Source organism: Salvelinus sp. IW2-2015, unplaced genomic scaffold (genome assembly GCF_002910315.2).
Source record: "Salvelinus sp. IW2-2015 unplaced genomic scaffold, ASM291031v2 Un_scaffold563, whole genome shotgun sequence".
In the NCBI taxonomy this organism is placed as follows: Eukaryota; Metazoa; Chordata; class Actinopteri; order Salmoniformes; family Salmonidae; genus Salvelinus; species Salvelinus sp. IW2-2015.
Window position 1 is genome coordinate 706,131 of NW_019942575.1, and position 14,493 is coordinate 720,623.

Consider the following 14,493-nt stretch of genomic DNA (forward strand, 5'->3'; position numbering starts at 1 on the left):
TGAACCCAGCCTGTACTGAACGGTATTGTTTAAGCTTAATGTCAAGATTCTGTCTATGCTCTTATCATGAATGCTTACATCTACACAACCCGACATATTGAATTTAAAATACTTTATAGTAATACATCCCAAATTGAAGAAACATACACTTGGAGAATCCTGTTTGCTCAGATTGAAAAGGGTTTCATGTCGTCATGCACTTCATGTACATTTACAAGCGCCATATGAACAGTGACAAGCAGCATGTGTATAACTTGCAGTGTTTCACACTGATAACAGTAGCACGGGCCTTACCAATTTAAGACATGTAATCATAAATCAATAGATTCAATTCTGTACATTGTGAACACTTTTGTGTTAGCTATTTATGACCTACTGGTGGAGTTTTGGTTGACTTTCGTCACAACGTGGACTTTGTCATTGTCGATGTGTAACGTGTTTGGTTTAAAGTGATCCTGTAAATAAAATAGTTTTGTTCTTTATTAGGTGTCCCTACTAATTCTTCTTGTTGATGCTGTGTCAACATTCTGTGGTATTTACATGTCCATTGTGTAGTTGTGGGAAAAAGTACCCAATTGTCATACTTGAGTAAAAGTAAAGATGCCTTCATAGAAAATGACTCAAGTGAAAGTCACCCACTTAAATACTACTTGAGTAAAAGTCTTAAAGGATTGTTTTAAATATACTTAAGTATCAAAAGTAAATGTAATTGCTAAAATATACTTAAGTATCAAAAGTGAAAGTATAAATCCTTTCAAATTCCTTATATTACATTTGGGATGGTGTTCTTGGGGTTGTTTGATGTATCAAATACTTATGTCATGCAATAAAATACTAATTAATTACTTAAAAATCATACAATGTGATTTTCTGGATTTTTGTTTTAGAATCCGTCTCTCACAGTTGAAGTGTACCTATGATAAAAATGACAGACCTCTACATGCTTTGTAAGTAGGAAAACCTGCAAAATCGGCAGTGTATCAAATACTTGTTCTCCCCACTGTAGGTACAGATACCCCCAAGGGACATCCTACTACATCTTCCCCTCTCCCATGAACAAGAACTCAACATGCATAACCACTGAAGCATAACTGAAATGCAATTTGGAAACCAGTATTATTCTCTAACATGCTACTTCACATCCTTAAACAGTATGAAAGCATTAAATCACACAGTATGAACATTAACTTAGGTACAGTCTCTTTTTGCTGGGTATGGTCCCCAACAGTGTGTTTTCTCTTCACGTAACATAGTCTTTCAGCCACTCTGGTGGCTTTACATCCCTTTTTGGGCGCGCTTGTGGCTCTGTGAGCATTCTCTCTCCTTCACCTTCTTTTTGTGCATTTTCTGTGGCCTCAGTCTGTGTGGCTGGTAGATCTGGAAGAGCTCTGAGGTGTGTTTTGTTCCTTCGTACCTCTTCTGAGCCTGTGTCCACCACATAGGAGCGTTGGGCATCCGCTTTCCTCAGCACTATTGCTGGTGTCTTTTGAGTTTGTAATCCACACACGTTGACCTTCGGTCAGCTCTGGCCTCTCCGTAGCACGGTGTCTCTGATTAAAGTCTCCAGTTTGTGTTTGTTTCAGCCGTTTGTCCCTCTCAGCGAATGCCTTCCTGTTAGGCCATCGCGGTTTAAGCTGAGCCGGGGAGACACCCAATGGGGAACTCAGCATCCTGCCCATCGGGAGCTCGGCAGGCGACGGCCCATGATGCAGTGGTGTAACTCTGTAAGCTAACAGAGCCCTGTATGGATCCTTGTTCTTTTTCAGCAGTCCCTTGATTGTTTTCACAGCTCTCTGCCTCACCATTACTCTGTGCATGGTAGGGGCTACTGGTCACATGTGTGAAGTCATATTCTGCGGGGGACTAATGCGAAATCCGTCAGCACTAACCACTGGCCTGTGCGTGTTTGCGCCAGAGCCCGTTGAACTTGAAGTCGCAAACCCTGAAATCCTGCCAGCTTCTTCCTCTTGCAACATGTTGCTTAGCAGTAACTTAGTCCTTGCTCGTTAGCTAGCAAAATAATGATATGCGCTGTTTTATCTCCAACAATGTGCCCTCCGTGCTTTGAAACAGCCTGAATGTATGATTTACTTGGTACGTCCCTCACGTTTATGTGAATTTTAAAACCACTTCTGACACCATGTAGTATGATCTAAAATAAGGACGCGCGACAACGAGGTTCTAGCTCCAGCATGTTTACTAACCTAATCCTCGCATGTCATACATAGGTACGGATACCCCCAAGGGACATCCTACTACATAGTGTGTCTGCCAGATCAGTGTCCGTAATGTTCTCTTGATAAGTGTAAATTGGACCATTTTCTTGTCCTGCTTAGCATTCAAAATGTAACAAGTACTTTTCATTGTCAGGAAAAATGTATGGAGGAGAAAGTATATTATTTTCTTTAGGAATGTAGTGAAGTAAAAATTGTCAAATTTATATAGTAAAGTAAATAACCGATAGCCCCAAAAACTACTTAAGTAGTACTTTTAAAGTATTTTTACTTTAGTACTTCACATCACTGCCATTGTGTAGTGGAATTTAGCTACTGCAGTTTTCCTACAAAGAAAAGTGCTTCAAGGGTTGTCTGGGATTCAAACAACAACAACGGGTTCACCCCACCACGTTTTGGCATCCCTACTACTTCTTGTGGATGCTCTGTCAACGTTCTGTGGTACAGCATTTACATTACCATGGTGTTGCAGAATTTAGCTATTGTGGTTTCCCTTGAATCTAAACGAATTGTTAAAGTGGCGTGGGGGACGGTCAAAACAAAGCAGATATCTAACTAGTTATCCTCAACTATCCTTCCTACTAGGAATCAGTCGTGGATATGGTCGTGGAAGGGAATATTAGTCAATCGCTCATCCAATCGGAACTCACTCAGACGTGACTAATCCTCCAACTCAACCAGATGATCGTGGACTTCAGGAAACAGCAGAGGGAGTACCCCCCTATCCACATCGACGGGACAGTAGTGGAGAAGGTGGAAAGTTTTAAGTTCCTCGGCGTACACATCACAGACAAACTGAATTGGTCCACCCACACAGACAGCGTGGTGAAGAAGGCGCAACAGCAAAGCGCCTCTTCAACCTCAGGAGGCTGAAGAAATTTGGCTTGTCACCAAAAACACTCACAAACTTTTACAGATGCACAATCGAGAGCATCCTGTCGGGCTGTAACACCGCCTGGTACGGCAACTGCTCCGCCCACAACCGCAAGACTCTACAGAGGGTAGTGAGGTCTGCACAACACATCACCAGGGGCAAACTACCTGCCCTCCAAGACACCTACACCACCCAATGTCACAGGAAGGCCAAAAAGATCATCAAGGACAACAACCACCCGAGCCACTGCCTGTTCACCCCGAAGTTCATCCAGAAGGCGAGGTCAGTACAGGTGCATCAAAGCTGGGACCGAGAGACTGAAAAAAAGCTTATATCTCAAGGCCATCAGACTGTTAAACAGCCATCACTAACACTGAGTGGCTGCTTCCAGCATACTGACTCAAATCTCTAGCCACTTTAATAATAAAAAATTGGATGTAATAAATGTATCACTAGTCACTTGAAACAATGCCGCTTTATATAATGTTTACATACCCTACATTACTCATCTCATATGTATATACTGTACTCGATACCATCTATTAATTCCTTACACTTGTGTGTGTATAAGGTAGTTGTTGTGAAATTGTTAGATTACTTGTTAGATATTACTGCACGGTCGGAACTAGAAGCACAAGCATTTCGCTACACTCGCATTAACATCTGCTAACCATGTGTATGTGACCAATATAATTTGATTTGATTTGAACTCCCATGTGAACATTTTTGGGACAGGCATTCCTCTATGGATTTGCAAGGAGGCATAGAATTGGGCTCATCTTAGCATTTTCCATGTGCACCCTTTATGCAACTCTATGGAAGGACAGCAGACAATCTGTGGAGGAAACTTTTTGTCTGTAGTGTATTACTCCAAATACTTTTGAGCTTTCCAGGCACAGTGGAACCAATTAAATAGTTACAAAAGTCCAAATCCCACCTAGCTGGCACCCAAAACATAGTCAGTTAAAGTACATTATTTGAGATTTTTTTTTATACCCTTCGGTATCAAGCAGAAATATCATGTTTTTTTTGTTTCGAAATGCCAGAGTTAGGCTACTGTTGTGCTGTTACTGTCTACCCCTTAGTTCAGAGACTTGTGAATGTGCATTGATATTCAAGAAGCAGAACCAAGACCATGACTTGCCTTGGCTCGCAGCCCTCACAAGACAATACTGATAATTCACCTGCTTGCACTCCAAATGAAATCAGAACTAACTTCGTCATAAACGCCACTCGCTTCAAACTCTGTCTGTATCTCAAATGGCACCCTATTACTTATTAAGTGCACTACTTATGACTAGGGCCCATAGGGCTCTGGTCAAGAATAGTGCATTATATAGGGAATAAGGTGCTATTTCAGACACAGGCTCTTCCTCAGACTATAAGCTTCCTTATTCAATTGTCTTTACTTAGAGAGCTATTTATAAGATCTTCAAGAAAAGATTGACCGACCGACAGACAGACTGACAAGACTTTACGCTAATTGCCCACATACTTGTATCAACGTGTATTATTACCACCCAGGCATCCTTTCCTTTTAGTACATTGTAGTAGGTCACTTGACAGACTGCATTTTTAGGCATGCTTCACTTGGCATAAGCTGGGTGTTCACTGTTCATTAGCTGAGGTGAAAGTGTTTGTGTTGAATAATTTTTTTCAAAGAAAGTTAACTAACCAGAAATAGGTTGGAACAAGATATCATTATGGTTTTTCTACTTACTTTTCCTCCTTACATACAATTTCCTCTGGCATTATTACATTTTGAGGTAATCAGATGTTTTTTTTCTCCCCCTTTCAGTTCTAGATGCTTTAGCATTGACAGTATCATTGTCCTCAAACATCATCATTTCAATATTTCTCTGTGTGGTGATTCCCTGAAGAGGGTAGGATGAAGCCATGGGATGATGCAGGGTTGATGGCGTTGCTCATTACATTAGTGCAGTCTAAAGTGACATGGCTACTAATGTAGCGAAGAGACGTATTGTACTAGGGCCATCTTGTTTATCTCTTGCTGTCGTTGAAGCTGTTGTTATTGCAGAAGTAATGAAGCACAATAAAGCTATTTCTCCGTTCTTCCATTCGCTCTCATCTTCCCACACCTCACCACCCAGCTTGTGCTCTGGCTTGAGTATGTTCTTGGTAAAATACATTTTCATTTGAGCCCTATACATTAGTGTCTACAGGAATTATTGGCCACCCTTGGACTTTTCCCCCCCATTTTCTTGTTTTACAATGTGGAATTAATGAAAAAATATATTTACTTACTCCATAATGTTATATTAGATGGACTCAAAAAAGACAAAACATTTCCCTCAAAATTGAATGTGTATTTCAGAGGTCATATCTTCTTGGGTAGAGAGAAAAAACAAAACAAAATAAGAAACACATTTTCTTCTAAATTGAATGCAGTGGTATGAAGTACTTAAGTACAAATAATTAAAAGTACTAAAGTAGTTTTGGGGTATATGTACTTTACTATTTATATTTTTGACAACTTTTACTTCTCCTTCTCTACATTCCTAAAGAAAATGCTGTACTTTTTGTTCCATCCAAAAGTACTCGTTACATTTTTTTGTGCTTTAGCAGAACAGGAATATTGTCTAATTCACACACTTCTCAAGAGAACATCCCTGGTCATCCCTACTGCCTCTGATCTGGTAGACTCACTAAACACATGCTTAGTTTGTAAATGATGTCTGAGTGTTGGAGCATGGCCCTGGCTATCCGTAAATGAACAAAACAAGAAAATTGTTCCATCTGGTTTGCTTTATATAAGGAATTTGAAATTATTTACACTTTTACTTTTGATACTTAAGTATATTTTTGCAATTAAATTTCCTTTTGATACTTAAGTATATTTAAATCCAAATACTTTGACTTTTACTCAAGTAGTATTTTACTGGGTGACTTTTACTTGAGTCATTTTCTATTAAAGGTATCTTTACTTTTACTCAACTGACAATTAGGTACTTTTTTCCACCACTGATTGAATGAGTAATTCAGTGATCTGGGCTCATATCCATATAGTGTCTCAGAGTGGGAGTGCTGATCTAGGATCAGGTCCCCATCTGTCCATATAATCATATTCATTTTGATTTAAAAAGGGCCACTGATCCTAGATCATCACTCCTACTCTGAGCAGCTTTGATGTCATTTTGGATAGCAGCTACTGTGATTCCATGGAAGTGTTTTTTTCAAACTCACACCAGTCATGGTTGGAATCACAACACTAAATAAGGCAATTGGCATGCAGAGGCTCTTTTGAGAGAACTGTTACTGTAGCAGCCTAGCAATATATCCTACCACCTACGTACCACATGGCAGAGCAGCGTGAGCGTGCGGACAGTTTGTGGCTGCTCTGTGTCAGTGCTCTTGTCAGGTTAAGTAGTAAGGTACAGTGCATTTGCAAAGTATTCAGACCCCTTCCCCTTTTCCACATTTTGTTAAGTTACAGCTTTATTCTAAAATAGATTAAATTACATGTTTTACACAGTACACCATAATGGCAGAGTGAAAACGGGTTTTAGCAAGTTTATAAAAAATGAAAAACAAAGTTTTATTCAGACCCTTTGCTATGAGACTCGAAATTGAGCTCTGGTGCATCCTGTTTCCATTGATCATCCTTGAGATGTTTCTACAACTTCTTTGGAGTCCACTGTGGTAAACTCAATTGATTGGACATGATTTGGAAAGGCACACACCTGTCTGTATAAGGTCCCACAGTTCACAGTGCATGCCAGAGCAAAAACCAAGCCATGCGATCGAAGGAATTGTTCGTAGAGCTCCGAGACAGGATTGTGTCAAGGCACAGATCTGGGGAAGTGTACCAAAAAATGTCTGCAGCATTGAAGGTCCCCAAGAACACAGTGGCCTCCATCCTTAAATAGAATAAGTTTGGAACCACCAAGACTTTTCCTAGAGCTGGCCGCCCGGCCAAACTGAGCAATCGGGGGGGGGAGGGCCATCGTCAGGGAGGTGACCAAGAACCAATAGACAGGCTTCCTTTTTGGAGATGGGAGAACCTTCCAGAAGGACAACCATCTCTGCAGCACTTCAACAACCAGGCCTTTATGGTAGAGTGCCCAGACGGAAGCGACTCCTCAGTAAAAGACACGACAGCCTGCTTGGAGTTTGCCAAAAGTCATCCAAAGGACTCTCAGACCATGAGAAACAAGATTCTCTGTTCCAATGAAACCAAGATTGAACTCTTTGGCTTGAATGCCAAGCGTCACGTCTGGAGGAAACCTGGCACCGTACCTATGGTAAAGCATAGTGGTGGCAGCATCATGCTGTGGGGATGTTTTTCAGCAGCAGGGACTAGTCCGGATCGAATGAAAAATGTACTTTGCTCCGTTCAAAGAGATCCTTGATGAAAACATGCTCCAGAATGCTCAGGACCTCAGACTTGGCGAAGGTTCACCTTCCAACAGGACAACGACCCGAAGCACACATCCAAGACAACAGAGGAGTGGCTTTGGGACAAGCCTCTGAATGTCCTTGAGTGGCAAAGCCAGAGCCCGGACATGAAACCTATCGAACATCTCTGGAGATACTTGAAACAGAGCTTGAGAGGATCTGCAGAGAAGAATGGGAGAAACTCCCCAAATACAGGTGTGCCAAGGTTGTAGCCTCATACCCAAGAAAACTTGAGGCTGTAATCGCTGCTAAAGGTGCTTCAACAAAGTACTGAGTAAAGGGTCTGAATACTTATGTAAATGTGATATTTGATAAAAATTCTAAAAAAGTGTTTTTGCTTTGTCATTATGGGATATTGTGTGTAGATTGATTAAATTGTTTTTTTCTTCATCAATTTTAGAATAAGCCTGTAACGCAACAAATGTGGAAAAAGTCAAGGGGTCTGAATACTTTCCAAATGCACTGTATACAGACAGGCCTTGCTGCCATAAGCAGATGTGGAAAATATCACATACCAGTCAATTTAATTCCATGGCAGTTAGTAATGCAGAATAGCTCGATGTACAGTACCAGTCAAAAGTTTGGACACACCTACTCATTCAAGGGTTCTTCTTTATTTTTTTACTATTTACTACATTGTAGAATAATAGTGAATACATCAAAACTATGAAATAACATATATGGAATCATGTCGTAACCCAAAAAGTGTTAAACAAATCAAAATATATTTTGAAGTCGCCACCCTTTGCCTTGATGACAGCTTTGCACACCGGATGTGATACAGCCTGGAATCGAACCGGGGACTGTAGTGACGCCTCTTGCACTGAGATGTAGTGCCTTAGACCGCTGCGCTGCACATAGACATGCAATCTTTAATATAAAATTTTAAAAAATCAGACCCATTTTCGTGAGACACAACTGGAATCAGGGTGGAGCAATCTCCTACTTTCACTTCATCCACTGGTGTGGAAATCAAAGTCCCTTTATATAAGAAAATATGTGTTTCTTCCCCCGGTGATATTTTTTTGCTTTAAAGGGGTGGGGTGGGCTGGCCCGGGGTGTAGTGGAAATATCCACTTTCATTCAACACCGGAGTCACCTCATGCCTCAGCCCAGACAATGGAATGAACTCTTTCCTGTCTTTTGAAAGACAGTTAGTTCCACGAGTCTCTCAAGGATCCTATTTATCCTATGTTCAGGGGTCAGTTTTTCAAAATGTTTAATCCAGATCAAAAAGATCCAGTGTTGTCTTAATTCCATTCCCCTATGTTCATTCTTAAAAGAAACTGAAGGGCAATTTTTCATTCAAATGCCATGGGTTCATAAACACAGTATTTGTGGTTTCATAAAGATTAGGTTGACTTTTATCTGAAAGGAGGAATAGAATTCAACACATCACACAATCATTAAGAAGTGTATTAAATGTTATGGGCCCCTGGGGGGGTCCAGATAAGTCTTGTCTATTTCTTTTATCAACTGCACTTGCAACCCTGCACACCTTCACATGTGTATTACGAATTCAGAGTCAAGCACACAGATCTGTCATCTTACTAGTCATGTCATAAACCTTTCTTATACATTATTCCATACAGCGCATCTTGACATTGCTACCTGCAATCCAAAAGAGATGGCTTTCACATTCGCTCCGTAGTGCATTCAAAGTTGAAAGCTTTCTCTGAAGGTATGTCCCTCATGTGAAATATATATGCTGAGTCTTTATACAGGTCAGAGTGTGAGGTGGAAAATCGCAGAGAGAGATTCACACTCGAGACACAATATCTTGTGTGTGTACATTGATACTGAGCCGGGCCTCTTCTCTAACACGGAACCCAAACCGGCTGCGCGCGTGCGCTATCGTGCATAAATGTATTTTGTCCCCCTACACCAAACGTGATCACGACACGCAGGTTAAAATATCAAAACAAACTCTGAACCAATGATATTAATTTGGGGACAGGTCGAAAAGCATTAAACATGTATGGCAATTTAGCTAGTTAGCTTGCACTTGCTAGCTAATTTGTCCTATTTAGCTAGCTTGCTGTTGCTAGCTAATTTGTCCTGGGATATAAACATTGAGTTGTTATTTTACCTGAAATGCACAAGGTTTTCTACTCCGACAATTAATCCACACATAAAACGGCCAACCGAATCGTTTCTAGTCATCTCTCCTCCTTCCAGGCTTGTTCATCTTTGAACTTACATGGTGATTGGCATCTACACTTTTACCACGACAACCGGCAAAACATTTCGTCTTTCAATCACCTACGTGGGTATAACAAATGAGGAGATGGCACGTGGGTACCTGCTTCTATAAACCAATGAGGCAGGACTTCCAGCGCGATCTGCGTCAGAAATAGGATTGTTTAGCCCGTGGCACCGCAGACGCTCGTTAACGCGCGCGATAATTTAATAATCTGGATTTCTAAATGTATTTTGCGACGTGAGCGCACGCGACGTGTCCGGTCTGGTCAGCATGTTAGAATTTTGATTATGTAAGATGCATTCTGTTGACTTTTATCAAGGCAGAGACTCAAGACCTCAAAAAAGCGACGACCTCTCTTTTTCAAATAAATAGAAATGGTGAAACAGCTTGATGACTTCATGATGATGATTCCTATGAATTATAGATGAGTCTATAACACAGAATTCCATCCATTTACTTTCACAAGTCCATGGAAAAGATCGCCCCACACACGCAACACACACATTTCTTAGATGTATTTCTCGTTGCGAATGTACTCTTGATCATCAATACAATACCAGCACTTCTATCATATGCATTCATCTTCCTTGCCTGCTATCTATCTATTATCTATTCTAATTTGCATATCTTTCAACATACACTGCTTTATGTCTGTGTCACAGGATGTATTGATGGGCAGTATTACACCACGATGAAGCTTTGATAAAGATATATTATGTAGGCTGTAATTTCTCCCCTTTTTTGATCGAAAGGTTACCCAGTGATTTACATAAGTTTCTATATGTATTTATGCCTTCATTTTCATAAATTAGAGTTCTGGCAATGTAGCTCAATCCTATCCCCTCTCTTTGGAGTATGATTGACTGCTGAGATTTGCACATATTTGGTGCCTTTTTTAAAGCCCATGTCTGTTTACCACAGCTGATACGCTAGTGGGAGTATTACTTTAATGCAGTAGTTTTTATCAAATCACTTCTGGCTAACCATACTGTAACAGATTTCCATTAAAATGGGCTAAAATTGATTTTTAGTAAAAAACAATTTCTCAAGCAATTATTTAGCTAGTACTGTCTGGGAGTGGTCTGAGTGGGGAGGGGAAACTGAAAACTAGCTGTTATTGGCAGAGAGGTTTGGAACTCTGTTTTTGGTCTATTAACCAATTTACCGCATGGTGAGGTTASCATGGAATGCCGAAACTGACAAGTAATTTTTCCAACAATTGTTTACAAACAGATTATTTCACTTATAATTCACTGTATCACAATTCCAGTGGGTCAGAAGTTTACATACACTAAGTTGACTGTGCCTTTAAACAGCTTGGAAAATTCCAGAAAATGATGTCATGGCTTTAGAAGCTTCTGATAGGCTCATTGACATCTTTTGAGTCAATATGAGGTGTACCTGGGGATGTATTTCAAGGCCTACCTTCAAACTCAATGCCTCTTTGCTTGACATCATGGGAAAATCAAAAGAAATCAGCCAATACCTCAGAAAAAAAAGTTGTAGACCTCTGCAAGTCTGGTTCATCCTTGGGAGCAATTTCCAAACGCCTGAAGGTACCACGTTCATCTGTACGCAAGTATAAACACCACGGGACCACGCAGCCGTCATACCGCTCAGGAGGAGACACGTTCTGTCTCCTAGAGATGAACGTACTTTGGTCCGAAAAGTGAATCCCAGAACAACAGCAAAGGACCTAGTGAAGATGATGGAGGAAACGGGTACAAAAGTATCTATATCCACAGTAAAACGAGTCCTATATCGACATAACCTGAAAGGCCGCTCAGCAATGAGAAAGCCACTGCTCCAAAACCGCCATAAAAAAGCCAGACTACGGTTTGCAACTGCACATGGGACAAAGATCGTACTTTTTGGAGAAATGTCCTCTGGTCTGATGAAACAAAAATAGAACTGTTTGGCCATAATGACATCGTTATGTTTGGAGGAAAAAGGGGAGGCTTGCAAGTCGAAGAACAGCATCCCAACCGTGAAGCACGGGGGGCAGCATCATGTTGTGGGGTGCTTTGCTGCAGGAGGGACTGGTGCACTTCCCAAAATAGATGGCATCATGAGGAAGGAACTTTATGTGGATATATTGAAACAACATCTCAAGACATCAGTCATGAAGTTAAGCTTGGTCGGCAAATGGGTCTTCCAAATGGACATGACCCCAAGCATACTTCCGAAGTTGTGGAAAAATGGCTTAAGGACAACAAAGTCAAGGTATTGGAGTGGCCATCACAAAGCCCTGACCTCAATCCTATAGACAATTTGTGGCAGAACTGAAAAAGCGTGTGCGAGCAAGGAGGCCTACAAACCTGACTCAGTTACACAGCTCTGTCAGGAGGAATGGGCCAATATTCACCCAACTTATTGTGGGAAGCTTGTGGAAGGCTACCCGAAATGTTTGACCCAAGTTAAACAATTTGAAGGCAATGCCACCAAATACTAATTGAGTGTATGTAAACTTCTGAACCACTGGGAATGTGATGAAAGAAATAAAAGCTGAAATAAATAATTCTCTCTACCATTATTCTGACATTTCACATTCTTAAAATAAAGTCGTGATCCTAACTGACCTAAAACAAGGAATCTTTACTTGGATTAAATGTCAGGAATTGTGAAAAACTGAGTTTAAATGTATTTGGCTAAGGTGTATGTAAGCTTCTGACTTCAACTGTAGGTCTATTGCATCAAATGCTTGGGGAAATTCATACTCCCCCACACACACACCTCACCATGTGTTCACAGCATGAGTATGAGTGTCCCTAGCGACTACAGGAGTGTCCCTAGTAGAAGATGTCCTTAAGCTGCACTTCCTGCATTTGTGTGTTTGTGAGTGTGCTTGTGTGTCCGTGTGTGTGTGTGCTGTTAGGGGACAGATAACAGCTTCCCCACTGTGCTTCGTGCTCCACCACTCCCACAGTAAGACTTCCTGATGTATTTAGAGGATCTCTTGAAAGTAGCCCTTGGGAGAGCACGTTAGAGGGTTCTAGCGATTTGTGTATGGTGCTGGTGGTAGGATTAGATGCAACAGAAATGCAAGATCTCTCAGTCCATGTCAGCCAGTTTGACATAGTGCTTGTAACTACTTTTAATGGAGAAGATGTAGACCAACTAGATTGTCGATCGCTACCAATTATATTAAGTACACTTCCAACTAGATGATACATCTAAGACAACTAAAAGATGAAGCAAGCATACACATTTTCGTCAGGAAATGTACTTTTTCTAGTTGGATAAATGATACCAATGAGGTTGATCACAATATATAAGTTGAAGGGAGACTTGGTTTGTGGAGCAGACGCATTGGCTTATTCCATCTCTCTATTCCCCAGGGTGCACAAATCAAATCAAATCAAATGGTATTGGTCACATACACATGGTTAGCAGATGTTAATGCGAGTGTAGATAAATGCTTGTGCTTCTAGTTCCGACCATGCAGTAATATCTAACAAGTAATCTAACAATTTCAGACCAACTACCTTATACACACAAGTGTAAAGGGATGAATAAGAATATGTAGATATAAATATATGGATTAGCGATGGCCGTGCGGCATAGGCAAGATGCAATAGATGGTATAGAGTACAGTATATGCATATTGTAACGGTTTTCTTCCTGGGATGAAGGAGAGGACCAACACGCAGCGTGGCTAGTGTTCAACATGATTTAATAAAGAATATATTAGAACACTACAAACAACAAAACAAGAAATGTGAAAACCGAAACAGTCCTATCTGGTGCAGAACACAAAGACAGAAGACAACCACCCACAATCCCCAACACAAAACAAGCCACCTACAGTGGGGAGAACAAGTATTTGATACACTGCCGATTTTGCAGGTTTTCCTACTTACAAAGCATGTAGAGGTCTGTCATTTTTATCATAGGTACACTTCACTGTTTGAGAGACGGAATCTAAAACAAAATCCTGAAAATCACATTGTATGATTTTTAAGTAATTAATTTGCATTTTATTGCATGACATAAGTATTTGATCACCTACCAACCAGTAAGAATTCCGGCTCTCACAGCCTGTTTAGTTTTTCTTTAAGAAGCCCTCCTGTTCTCCACTCATTACCTGTATTAACTGCACCTGTTTGAACTCGTTACCTGTATAAAAGACACCTGTCCACAACTCAATTCAAACAGACTCCAACTCTCCACAATGCCAAGACCAGAGAGCTGTGTAAGGACATCAGGGATAAATTGTAGACCTGTCAAGGCTGGAATGGGCTACAGGACAATAGCCAAGCAGCTTGGTGAGAAGGCAACAACTGTTGGCACAATTATTAGAAAATGGAAGAAGTTCAAGATGACGGTCAATCACCTCGGTCTGGGGCTCCATGCAAGATCTCACCTCGTGGGGCATCAATGATCATGAGGAATGTGAGGGATCAGCCCAGAACTACACGGCAGGACCTGGTCAATGACCTGAAGAGAGCTGGGACCACAGTCTCAAAGAAAAACCATTAGTAACACACTACGCCGTCATGGATTAAAATCCTGCAGCGCACGCAAGGTCCCCTGCTCAAGCCAGCGCATGTCCAGGCCCGTCTGAAGTTTGCCAATGACCATCTGGATGATCCAGAGGAGGAATGGGAGAAGGTCATGTGGTCTGATGAGACAAAAATAGAGCTTTTTGCTCTAAACTCCACTCGCCGTGTTTGGAGGAATAGAAGGATGAGTAACAACCCAAGAACACCATCCCAACCGTGAAGCATGGAGGTGGAAACATCATTCTTTGGGGATGCTTTTCTGCA